This window comes from Emys orbicularis, chromosome 2 (genome assembly GCF_028017835.1).
Source record: "Emys orbicularis isolate rEmyOrb1 chromosome 2, rEmyOrb1.hap1, whole genome shotgun sequence".
Lineage (NCBI taxonomy): Eukaryota > Metazoa > Chordata > Testudines > Emydidae > Emys > Emys orbicularis.
In genome coordinates, this window is record NC_088684.1 from 26,781,549 (window position 1) to 26,794,673 (window position 13,125).

General features: G+C 46.6%; 1 protein-coding gene across 2 annotated transcripts in view; it reads left to right on the forward strand.

Annotated features, from left to right (window-relative positions):
* The first annotated feature begins 1,407 nt into the window (after positions 1-1,407).
* Positions 1,408-13,125, forward strand: part of RAD21 (RAD21 cohesin complex component) — a 35,935-nt gene continuing 24,217 nt past the window's right edge. For both annotated transcript variants that reach the window (XM_065397798.1, XM_065397799.1), the window contains exon 1: positions 1,408-1,504. The gene's annotated coding sequence lies outside the window, so the exon portion shown is untranslated. The remainder of the gene's footprint in view (positions 1,505-13,125) is intronic.

The window sequence follows — 13,125 nt, forward strand, 5'->3', positions numbered from 1 at the left end:
AATATGGGGTGAGGTGGGAAAGTAGGAGGTGAGAGAGTCAAGATGATAATAGGTAGAGCCCTACCAAATTCATGGCCATGAAAAACAGATCACAGACTGTTAAAACTGGTCTCCCCCATGAAATCTGGTCTTTTGTGTACTTTTACCCTATACTATAGGGTACTATGGGGTAAAAGTATACAAAAGTACATAGCATTTCTCAAACTGGGGGTCTTAACCCAAAAGGGGGTTGCAAGCCTATTGTAGGGGGGTTGCAGTAGTCCCATTCCTTACTTCTGCACTGCCTTCAGAACTGGGTGGCCTGAGAGCAGCGCTGCTGGCCGGGCACGCAGCGCTGAAGGCAGCGCTGCCAACAGCAGCAGCGCAGAAGTAAGGTTAGCAATACGGCGCCCTCCCTTCAATAGCCTTGCAACTCCCCTCTTGAGTTGGGACCCCCAGTCTGAGAAATGCAGACTTAAGTGCTATACATGTGCATATTTTGCTGTTTTAAAATACATATTCCTGCTTTGTTACAACACTGTGAAATTTAATATTTAAATATCTGAAACCATTAAATTCAAGATTTTTAAAATGCTATGACTGTGACATTTACCAAAAATGGATCATGGATTTGGTAGGGCCATAGTAATAGGAAATGGATGGCAGTTCCCCTGTTGTGGGGATGGGGGGAGGCGGAGAGAGCAAGGAGAGGGTAAGTGGACTGTCCATCTGAGAAACTAGGGAGAGGCATGTATGTGTGTGTGCACTAAAGGCTGACTCTTCAGGCTGAAATTAGCAGGTGGGCAGAGGAGGGGGTGTACAAAGTCAAGAGACTAAAAACATGATTTGATGGGGGGCTTTTTAATCTCATGATTTTGCCGCCAATCTCACTGGGGGGGCTGTCATCTGACTCAGTATTTCACAAGCCTGATGCCAGGGGCTGTAACTATACAGCTCCCTAGGCAAAGACCTGCTGCTATGTACCCCAGCAACTGCGCTAGCCACTCCTGCCCTAGAGGGGGCGCTACCACCGCCCTCTTCCTTTCCGGGCGAGCCGCTTCAACCACACCGGCTCAGCGACCACGCGCAATTCCTCTTCCTTGGCTCGTTCTCCACGCTCCGGGCCCTAGCCCCGCCCGCTTTCGTTGGGCCTTGTGAGTCTCAGCGGTTACGCATGCGCCTTTTCAGCACCTTTCGACGCTCCGCCCTTTTCTTCGTTCGGCTACCGGAAGGCAGGGGCTGGGGCGCATGCGTATTTGGTATCTTCTTGCACTCTCGGAGCCCTGATCGTCATAGTGGCTGCAGTTCCGCGCATGCGTGTTTGGTCCCTGTGCCGGGAGGGGGGCATTTTAACAGTAAACATCCTGCCGATTTGAACGGCGGGTTTGGGCGGCAGGAAGGGCTGCGGCCGCCATCTTGTTTGTTTGAGTGGCTCGGATCGGGGAGGAGGCGGAGCGGTGTAGTTACCGAGCCCGGCCCCGCCAGCCGCTGCATTGGCCTCCCCTGCCGCCACGCAAGACTTGGGGTAAGGAGCCGGCCTCGCTGCGCCCGCCCCGGCGGAGCAGGCAGCGCGTCCCGCGGGGGGATCTGCAGCCGTCCGAAGGGCGGGGGCGGCCGGGCTCAGCGCTGCGCTTCCTCCGGGACGCGGAGAGGCCTAGTCCTCGCCGCCCCATGTTGCGGCTGGGCAGCCCTGGCCCGCTGCTCCTGGGCACCCTCCAACCGAGTCCGGGAGGCGGAGAGACGTGGGGGGTCGCGAGGCTTTAATGTGTCTTCTGGGGCCGCTTCCCCAGAGGCGCGCGGGGTGCTGCGGCCAGTGCCTGCGGGAGCCGGGAGGGCTGCTCTGTAGTCCACTGTCCCCAGGAGCTTGCCCCACTGCCGGGTGGAGACGGGTGAGGCCCGTGAGGGAGCCCTGGGCAGGCAGCGCGGAGCAGTTCGACGTGAGCCAGCTGTGCGGGGCTGCTGCAAAACTTCCCCGTAAGCGAAGGTGACGTGCCCCAAAGTCCCCCCTTTCTAGCCCCTCGGGTGCGGCCTTGAGCTGCTGGATCTGAGGGGCTGCTGCCGGCATCGGAGCCGTGTCCAGTCCGGGGCACCGGACAGGTGATTGGTGCAGGGGGAAAGGGGGTTCAGTGCGTGTCTGAATGCCATGCGCTTTTAAATGTAAAGCGATCAGAGGTACTCAGTAAAAATGTTTGCTTCCCTCTGTACGGGTCAACTAATTTATATTCATATAGGCTATTATGTGGGACACTATTTTGCGAGCCTTTTGCTGAAACAGTGTAATCTCTGGGATTGGGTTTATGGGGGGGGTTGCTTTTGGGGTTGTGGGAAGTGAAGGTTTAGAAGGGGGGACCTGAAAGGGAAAAGTTTGAGAACCCACTTACACTAGAAAATATATTTTGGGGGGTTTGGATCAGTCCTATATTAGTAGAGATGGATAATCTAGGGCTTTTCTACTAGCAATAGTTAATGCAATAACTAGTGATTAGTTTAAGTGGTGCATCAAAGGGATATCCGTGTTACATTTGCTAGATTTTTAGAGTTAAAAGAAGTTTTTAGGACAATAGGATTGCCTGTATTTCCCTCTACATGCTTATAATATTTGTAGTTCTGTACTGTAATGACTGTAATCTAATCCTGTCTTCATGGTTTCATCTGGTCTCCTGCAGAAGTCAGGAAGGAACACACACACACACTCCTGATGTACAACTGTATTCTGGAGGTGGTGGAGGGGTTGGGTTCACCTTCCTCTGAAGCATTCTGCCACTACCAGTTGGGGTGGACTGGTGCTCGGAAATGGTACAGAGAATCTTGCTCACATGCTTATGGTCTAGTCTCTAGCTGATCACTAGATTTGGTGTTTGGAAGGAATTTTCCCAAAGATCAGATTGGCAGGGACCATGGGATTTTTTTCACTTTCCTCTGCAGCATGAGAGGAAGCATGGATTGTGTGCTATGATGTATCTCAACTAAGCGATTCTCTGCCATCACAGAGATCTTGGGATCCCTGTTGTTCTCAACTCATGGTGAGCAACAGTTTAGCCTCCCGAGGACTAAAATCTAACTGAAGTCATTGGACTCAACATAGGGGTATACGGGTGAAACTTAATGATTTGTGATGTGCAGGAGGTCAGAATCTATGATTTTGTGATTCGTTCTAGCTTTTCTGAAACCTGCCCCAGAATCACCCTGCCTGCCAAAGTTCAGCTGTAAGAGTCACATTTTCCTTTTTTTTTTTTTAATATTTTTTTTTTGGTTGCTGTGTCATTTAAATTAAGTTACCTTGTTTGTTGAATTTGAACACTTTTTGGGCAAGAATATTGCAAAATTTCTACAGTAGTTTCTTTGGCCAGGATTCAGCAATCACACATGCTCTCTTTCACAAATGTGGGTAGTCTTCTTGACCTGTGTTTGTAGGATCGGGGCCTTAGTTTACTTTCTAAAGACTCATTGTAAGCATGTGGCATGCTGTGAATTTGTAAACCGTAATTAAAACAAAATGAACCCAGTATATTGACAATCAGAGAAAGTGAGTATGGTGGGAAAATTGGCAGATAAGTTATTTAAGTTAGTCAAGTATAGAGAAGATTGTGAGGAACTTTAGGGACCTAACCAAGCTAGATAAATGGACAGATACTGTGGTAGACTAGTTTCAGAGTAGCAGCCGTGTTAGTCTGTATCCGCAAAAAGAACAGGAGTACTTGTGGCACCTTAGAGACTAACAAATTTATTAGAGCATAAGCTTTCGTGGGCTACAACCCACTTCTTTGGATGCATATAGAGTGAAACATATATTGAGGAGATATATATACACACACATACAGAGAGCATGAACAGGTGGGAGTTACCAACTCTGAGAGGCCAATTAAGTAAGAGAAAAAAAACTTTTGAAGTGATAATCAAGATGGCTCAGTACAGACAGTTTGATAGACTAAGTTGTGGTAGACTAAGTACTTTGCTTTTACCAACATTGAAATGTCCATTGATGGGGGGAAATTTGAACTAACCTGATAATTAACTTAACTCTGGAAAGAGGCCTGGGCCTCATTGTGGGAGTGAAGACCTACTCAGTGTGCAGCTGTGGTCAAAAAAGCAAAGAAGACATTAAGATGCACAAGTAACAGGATGGAGAATAATATTAAAACTATGCTATTATGTAAATCAATTGAATACCCTCATCTGGAATATTATGTGCAGGTCACCTGACTCAAAAAAAGATATAGCAAAATGAAAGGGGCTAAGGGAAGGGCAGCAAGAATGTGGTGTATGAAAAAATTATAGTATGAGAAGTGACTGAAAAGATTGGGATTTTTTACCTTAAGAGACAAATGTGATGTAACATGATAAAAAGTATATCCAATAATGATATAGAGAAGGTAGATCAGGAACTTAGTCTCTCCCTTTCTCTTAACTAAGAACAAAAGGAACATGGTGGCAGATTCAAACTGATAAAAGGAATTTTTCATGCAGTGTATGATTAAAATGTGGAAGAGCCCAAGTTTTTAGCTAGATTCAAAGAGCTGTTGGACACTTATATGGCTAACAAGTATTTCCAGAATTACAATACTTTAATGCTAATACATTTTAGAAGGGATATAAAACCTAATGCTTTAGGTTTAATCCAGTCTGTAATGACTGGGAATTAGGATGAGACTTTCTGGGGGGCAGATTATCCCACATCAGCCCATTCTGAGGTTTCTTGCACCTTCCTCAGACACATCTGGTGCTGGCCATTGTCCAAGACAGGATGCTGGGGTAGATGGACCGTGGATCTAATTCACTATGGCAATTCCAACATTCTTTTTTTCAGTTTTACTTTATATACACTGTGTGGTCAAATGTACAGACATAGTATAGTCAATTTTCCTGTGATTGTTTTGGGCTTTCCACACAACATAGAGACACACTTTAAACAAAATAGGAATGCTTGACTGTCAAAACACAAGTAGGCAGGAGGGCTCAAGGATGACTGTGGCATTTGAAATAATTTTAAGTTGATTAGACTTCAGTTTGGTGTCCCTTTTTAAAAGGACATCTTTTGACAGGGTCAAAATTTGATCATAGTAGAAAGTTTCTCAAACTGAGGTGAGTGAGGCTGCCCGTGAGGTGCCCAATAGGATTGCTAGGCAGAAGAATAGATCACTGTGCAGAACAGTGGTTCTCAACCAGGGACTTGCTAGGACCCAGGGCAGAAAAGCCAAAGCCCTACCATGCAGGACTGCATCCTGGTGCCCCAAGCATCACCTCCCAGGGCTAAAGCCAAAGCCTGAGCAATTTAGCTTCACAGTGCCCCCTGTGGCATGGGCCCCTGGGCAATTGTCCTGCTTGCTACTCCCCTAACGTCAGCCCTGGCTTTTATATGCAGAAAAACAGTTGTGGCACAGCTGGGCTGTGGAGTTTTTATAGCGGGGGGCGGGGGATGACTCAGAAAGAAAAAGGTTGAGTACCCCGGTGTAGAAGAAAGTTGTAGGATCCCAGATCTGATCCATTGCTTCTCTAGTTAAAATGGCAGGTGGCTACTTGAAAGTAATTAATTACCCTTCCTGCATCTGTTGTGAGCCCTAATATTGTTGGCTGCAGGAGCAACTCACATGCACAGGTGTATAGTCAGGGAGTACCATGCCAACCTAAGCTTCTCTTTGCACATCTAGCAGTTAGTTCAGCGTTGGGTTGTATCAAATGTCCTATTGCTCTCCCCACCACCATCTGCCTGCACTTTTCTGGAAAGAAGAGTCAGACAAAAAAAAGTAAAGGAGAGAAAACAAGAAAGAAACAAGGGAAAGAAAATATACTGAAAAGAGAGAGGACAGAAGCGTGAGAAAAAGGCAGCAACAGTTGCTGCCATGCTGCAAAGGATCATGTGTGGTGCCTGTGCACTAGTGCACCCCAGATGGGGAGTCCAAGAAAAAAAAGTTGGTGAGCACTTCATTAATAATTCCACTGGAAATGTATTTTTAAAATTTGTACAAGCTGCATGTGAATGTATTCTCATTGCAGTATTGGGATAGTGCATTAGAACTTAGAAGTGATGCTGACTTGTGGTATTGGTTCAAGCAGACCGCATTGCATAAAGTAAACATTGCAAATAGAAATTAATGTTTTAATGTAAGATGTTGTAACTTATAAATGCATTTGTTAAATTATTTTTAGTGTGGTAACATCACTCTTTAAATTGTTTCCTCTATTTATATGTTATAACTTTCTGTGGCAGCATGTCCATAATATATGGAGGAAAACTGCTAATCTCTGCCAGCAGCAATTTACTTCTACTTTATTTCCTCTTTTCAAGATTTTCAATACACCTCTACCCCGATATAACACGGTCCTTGGGAACCAAAAATCCCTACTGCGTTATAGGTGAAACCCTGTTATATCGGGGTAGCGGCAGCAGGGCTCCAGCGGTGATTTAAAGAGCCCCGGGCTCCGGCCGCTGGGGGGAGCCCGGGCCCTTTAAATCGCCGGCCGAGCCCCGCTGCCGCAGCTCCGGAGTAGCGGTGGCAGGGCTCCAGCAGTGATTTAAAGGGCCCAGGGCTCCCCGTAGCAGCCGGAGACCCAGGCCCTTTAAAGCGCCGCCCGAGCCTCGGTGCCAGAGCCCCGGGGTTACCGCGCTATATGCGAACCCATGTTATATCGGGTCGCGTTATATCTGGGTAGAGGTGTACTTGAAACAAGTAACTCTCATTCTTCTCTAATATTGCCCTTGAGTTTCAGGCTATCCGTAACCCTTGCAGAGATTTAGCAATTCTCTATGCTAGTCCTGTGAAACATCAGCATGCTGACCACTTACCATTTGGGCTTCCTATCCCCATCTTCCCCACAACAAAAGTGTAATAGGTTCCCAGTCCTGTTTGTTGTATTAATGACCTGTGTTTGTGTGAAAGATTAAACCTTTCCCTATCACATTGGGGAGCACTTCTTCCTCTCTCCTTTCTCCTCCCCCACTCCCCCATGCCCATGTATATTCCCAGAATAGAAGAAATAAACAATTTGTCCTCACAAGGAACTAACTTTGTTACCCCTTAGCGTTTAGTGTTTGTGTGTTCCTGTCACCATGGGAAAGTTACTTCCTCTTGTAGCTCTAATGGGGGAACATGCAGACCGAGTGCAGCAATATTGCTGAAAGATAGTAGTGGCAATATGTCCATGCTAGCAGCTGCTATCTGTGCTGTCAGGGAACTGGACTGAATACAGTTGCTTCTGTGTCTTATTGGTCCACATAATGCTTTTCATGTTTAAGGGGAAGACTTCATTATATTTTCAGGTTTGAGTCAAGTATGATTGCTCTTTCCCTGAAGTTCAAGCTATATATTTTGAATTGATTGTGAACATGTCAAATCTAATAACTATGCCAATCCACAAAAAATCAAAGAACAGTTTTTACAACTGGAGTTGGAAGGTTGTGACAGAGATTTAATGCTGATGGCTTTAACTCCTCACTCCTCCATTCTCTTATGCCTAATGTTTTTGAGAAATACACCTCTACCTCTATATAACGCTGTCCTCGGGAGCCAAAAAATCTTACCGCGTTATAGGTGAAACTGCGTTATATCGAACTTGCTTTGATCCACCGGAGTGCGCAGCCCTGCCCCCCCGGAGCACTGTTTTACTGCGTTATATCCGAATTCGTGTTATATCGAGGTAGAGGTGTATTGCATTGTACAACAAACCCACCTCATAGATTTGTGAAATACTTTTTTAAACCCATTGCACTGAAAAATACAGTTTCTGATTTATAATGTCCCCTTTCATTTGATGATCTGGGTAATTCCCATAAAATTGCTCCTTTGGCAGGTCTTTTGGAGGATCCGCTGCATCTTCTCTCTCTCTCTCTCTCTCTCTCTCTCTCTTCCCCCCCCTCCCCCCCCCGCCCCCAGCTTTCAGTGAGGGTGTAACAGATTTCTGTCCTTGGTTCCTTTCTCTTCTCCCTCTTCACGTTAACTGTGGGTAATCTCATTTGCAGATACAAATTCAACTACAGTAACTCCTCGCTTAATGTTGTAGTTGTGTTCCTGAAAAATGCGACTTTAAGTGAAACTATGTTAAGCGAATCCAATTTCCCCATAAGAATTAATGTAAATGGGGGGGGGGGGGGGGGTTTCAGGTTCCAGGGAAAAAAAATTTCACCAGACAAAAGACATACACACACACAATAAATTTTAAACAAACAATTTAATACTGTTCACAGCGATGATGATTGTGAAGCTTGGTTGAGGTGGTGAAGTAAGAGGGTGGGCTATTTTCCAGGGAATGCCTTACTGTTAAATGATGAACTAGCTTTTGGCTGAGCCCTCAAGGGTTAACCCATTGTTGTTAATGTAGCCTCACCGCTACAAGGCAGCAGAATGGAGGGAGGGGAGACAGCATAGCAGACAGACACACACCCTGTGTGTGAGAGAGAGAGAGAGATGCGCATTGTCCTTTTAAGTAGGCTGACCCCCTCTAAGTACACTGCCTTGTTAATTAATCAGCAAGTTGAGACAGCAGCTGCTCCCAGGAAGCTCCCTTGGTCCTGATCCCTGTGGTGTTATCATGTCCCCCCCATGGAGATGGAGTAAGTAGGGTGCAGGAGAAAGGGGGACACCCTGACATTAGCTCTCCTCTCTCCCCCCCCTGCATTGGGAGCAGCTCCAAGGCAGAGGGCAGGAGCAGCACATGGCAATGGGGGGAGGGACAGCTGAACTGCTGGCAATTGATAGCCTGCTGGGCGGCTCTCGCACAGGGAACTTAGGGGAGCGAGGAGCTGATGCAGGGCTGCCGGTCCACCCTGGTTCCAAGCCCCCACCAGCTAGCTACAATGGGCTGCTCTTCCTGCAAGCAGTGGATAATGCAGGCGGCTGCCAAATGACGTTATAAGGGAGCATTGCACAACTTTAAATGAGCATGGTATCTAATTGATCAGCAAGGTAACAACAAAACAATGTTAACCGGGACAACTTTAAGTGAGGAGTTATTGTACCACAGGGGTCCCCATCTAAGTGCACCCGCGTACTGGCCGGCGGACGAGCAGCAGCCGAAATGCCGCTGAGAAGCAGCGTCATCCAGAGGCATCGCCTCCGAAATGCCGCCAAAAGGCATTTCGGCAGCGACGTCTCTGGATGACGCTGCATTTCGGCGGCGACGCCTATTGACGTTGCCGCTCGTCGGCGGATGCTCATCCGCCGCCACGGTCCTCCGTGGCTCGTCGTCTGGCGGCTGCCAGACGAAAAAGGTTGGGGACCACTGCTGTACCACAACTATTTCTGGTGACTCTCAGATCTTCCTCTACTCCAGGCCTATCTTTCGAGCCAAACAACAAGCTCAACATGGCTGAAAGTGAGCTCTTCACCTTCCCCTCCCCTCTCTTTTCTATCATTGTGAACAATACCACCATCTTTCCTGTCACTCAGGCCAGTAACCTGGCTGCCCTCTTCAACTCAGTCCTCTGTGAGATCTTACATTCAGGCTCTGTCTAACTCTTGCCAATTCTTCCTGCTGTGACAAAGTTCCTTCTCTACCTTGGTGGGTCCTGCGCTTATTGGCGGATTTGCTCGCTTTACAGATCCACCCTGTGGGTCAGGAAACAGTCCAGAGACCTTCCCCTCTGGTAGAAGCTATAGTCCAGGTCAATTCCTCCTGTGTTTGATCAGGAGTTGGGAGGTATGGGGGGAACCCGGGCCCGCCCTCTACTCCGGGTTCCAGCCCAGGGCCCTGTGGACTGCAGCTGTCTATAGTGCCTCCTGTAACAGCTGCATGACAGCTACAACTCCCTGGGCTACTTCCCCATGGCCTCCTCCCAACACCTTCTTTGTCCTCACCACCGGACCTTCCTCCTGATGTCTGATCACACTTGTACTCCTCAGTCCTCCAGCAGCACACCCTCTCACTCTCAGCTCCTCACACTCACTTCCGCTCCCCCTGGCTTGACTGGAGTGAGCCCTTTTATAGCATCTAAGAGGGGCCTTAATTAGAGTCAGGTGCTTAACTGCCTCACCTGGCTCTTAGCAGGTTAATTGGAGTCAGGTGGTCTATTAGCCTGGAGCAGCCCCTGCTCTGGTCACTCAGGGAACAGAAAACTACTTATCCAGTGACCAGTATATCTCCCTTCTGCTACTCTGCTGTTCCCAACTGGTCTGGGTCTATCACACTGCATACAATCTCCAAGATTTGGCCTTTTCTTTCATCCACGCTGCTAAAACTCTCATCCAAGCTTTCATCATCTCATTTCCCAATTAGTGCAACATCCTTTTCTCTAGCCTTGACAAATGCAAATATGCCCCGCTCATATCCATTCAGATTGCTACTGCAAAAATCGTTCTCATAGCACATTGCTTGATTGCATCACCCCCTCTCTCTGAATCCCTCACCGGCTCTCCCTTCTCTTATCACATCAAACATAAGCTACTTGCCTTCACATTCAAGGCCCTTTGAGTCCTGTCCCCACCCTAGCTATAATCTCTCATTCACTCTTAAGGGTTGAGTCCTGCCTCTGAACAGCTTGTAATGCTAACCTCCATCACCCACTTCTTAATCTTCAAAGGAGTGCTTTTTTAATGCAGCCCCTCATGCTTTGGAGGAGCTCCCTATAAACATCTGTAAAACTTAACTCATTATACTACTTTAAAACTTTTTCCATGATCCTACAAAAAAATTAACTATGGTTACGCTGCCAATGTGCTGAGACGCTACCTGTAATGCTGACCTATATTGTCACATTGTTTCCTTGTACTCCCCCATTTATCTGCCTGTATCTGTCTCTTGTCTTGTACCTATGCTGTAAGGTCTTTGGGGCACGAACTGCTTTGGGGTTCTTGGGGTTTTTTTTGTTCTGTTTGTACAGTGTCTAGCACAGTGGGATCCCAGTTCGTGACTGGAGCTTGTTGGTGCTATGGTAATACTATAGGGCTAATAAAACGCATATTCAGATAAATATAAACCAAATTACATGAGTGGGCATGCTGAGATCTGGTTGCAGAATATTGCACAACTGTGGAGTAACTGAAAGAATGTAAGGGTATGTCTCCACTGCAATTAAATACCCGTGGATGTTGTCAGGGGCTGTTTAATCGCAGTGTAGACTTCTGGACTCAGGCTGGAGCCTGGACTCGAGGACCTTGCATGGTGGGAGGGTCCCAGAGCTTGGGACGCAGCCTTAGCCAGGAAGTCTACACTGCAATGGAACATTCCTGCAGTTTGAGCCCAGTGAACCTGATTCAGCTGGCACAGGCCAGCTGCAGTTTATTTGAAGTTTAGACATTGCACTTCTATTAACCTTTGGGACCGCAGATTTAAACCTGGCCTGGAATCACAGGAAGCCTGCATTCTGTATACTACCCTGCATTTTGGAAACTTTCCAGCAGGAGACAATTGTCAGTTTTGCTAGAAATTGATACTCCTCTGCTTGATGCATCAAATTAAACTGCTCTGCTCCTAGTGTCACATGCTGTGCCTGCTGGGGAGGTGTTCTTTATAGGAGCTTTAAAGGCATAGGTTTGATCCTCCATTGTAGGTACAGTGAGAGAAGGATAGAAGAGGCAAGACAGATGGTGCTTGGACTTGCCAGGAGCCGGATCTATCCTCTTAGGATGATAGCGTGCTCCCCTTACTTGCTCATTTCCGATTAGCTGCCTGTTAGTGGCTTTGGTCTTCTGCTTCCCTAATACACACACTTAATTATTGGTAAGGATGCAATTTTTGTCGGAGGTCACGGATTCCATGACTTTAGCGGACCTCCATGACTTCTTTGGCTTCAACTCCCACCACGGCAGCGGGTCGGGAGCAGCTGTCTGTGCCTGCTGCAGTAGCAGCAACCGGAGCTGGAGCAGTGGCTGGCAGTCAGCCCCCAGCAGGGCTTGGACTGTTAGTCTTGAATATTTTTGGTAAAAGTCACAGACAAGTTGTGGGCTTCTATGAATTTTTGTTTATTGCCCGTGACCTGTTCATGACTTTTACTAAAAATACCTGTGACAAAATCTTAACCTTAATTATTAGGTTCATACGGGTTTCCCCATAAGCTAGTGATGGGACTGTAGTCTTATGTCTATCTCATATTATGGTGACCAGTCCCTTATAAATACAGTATATTTCCCCTTCTCAAAGCTGCTAGGAGTGGGCTCTTGCACCACCAGCAGCAAGACAAAAGGACAATAGGAAAACAATGCTACACTCAGAGGGAAAGGGCTGTAGATAATAAGAGTCCTTTAGAAAGGTTGGAATAAACCAGTGGTTCTCAAACTTTTTTACTGGTGACCACTTTCACATAGCAAGCCTCTGAGTGTGACCCCCCCTTACAAATTAAAAACACTTGTTTATATATTTAACACCATTATAAATGCTGGAGGCAAAGTGGAGTTTGGGATGGAGACTGACAGCTCGCGACCCCCCATGTAATAACTTTGCGACCCCCTGAGGGGTCCTGACCCCCCCGTTTGAGAACCCCTGGAATAAACATATGGAAGGCTTTTAGAATGAGTAGAGCTCTTAACTTTTTGTTTTGGAATGCAAAGATACAGGAACTGTTTGAGGATGGAAAGACTGTGATCTTTTTTGTGTGTGAGGAAAATTTGGGTCAGTAGTATTCCATATGTGCTGGGGTCTGAATAGCTGGTACTTGATAAGGCTATGTAGAAGACTGTGGTGAATGGAGATGAAAGCATGAATGAAGATTTTTACAATGGAGGAGTCTTAGTGACTAGAATTGGGAAATGAGCTCTTGGAAGAATCATAGATAGGTCTAATAAGAGACCAAAGTTCATGGTCAAGGATGATGCTAAACTTAGACCATTGCTGGCAGACGTTTGTGTAGGTATATTTAATCCTGCCTCAATGCCGGGAGATGGACTTAAATGTCTTTTGAGGTCCCTTCCAGCCCCACATTTCTGCAGGTGTGACTTTTTTCTAGTTTACTGCTCAAGTTTCCAACGCAGTAAACTTCTACACTTATAAACATATAGCCACCAATGGGGAAAAAACGAGCAAAACGCTCTCAATCTTGAACAAAATCCTTTCAGATTTCAAGGTATATGGAGCATTTTCTGTTCTACTTGAAAATTTCTGTCCTTTTTCTTGTACAAAACCATTCTAGAATCTTGCTGGTTGAAAAGAAGACATGTTGATAGCCTCCAAGTGGCATATATATACATATGGTGAGATTTTTTTGCAGTAACCCAATTC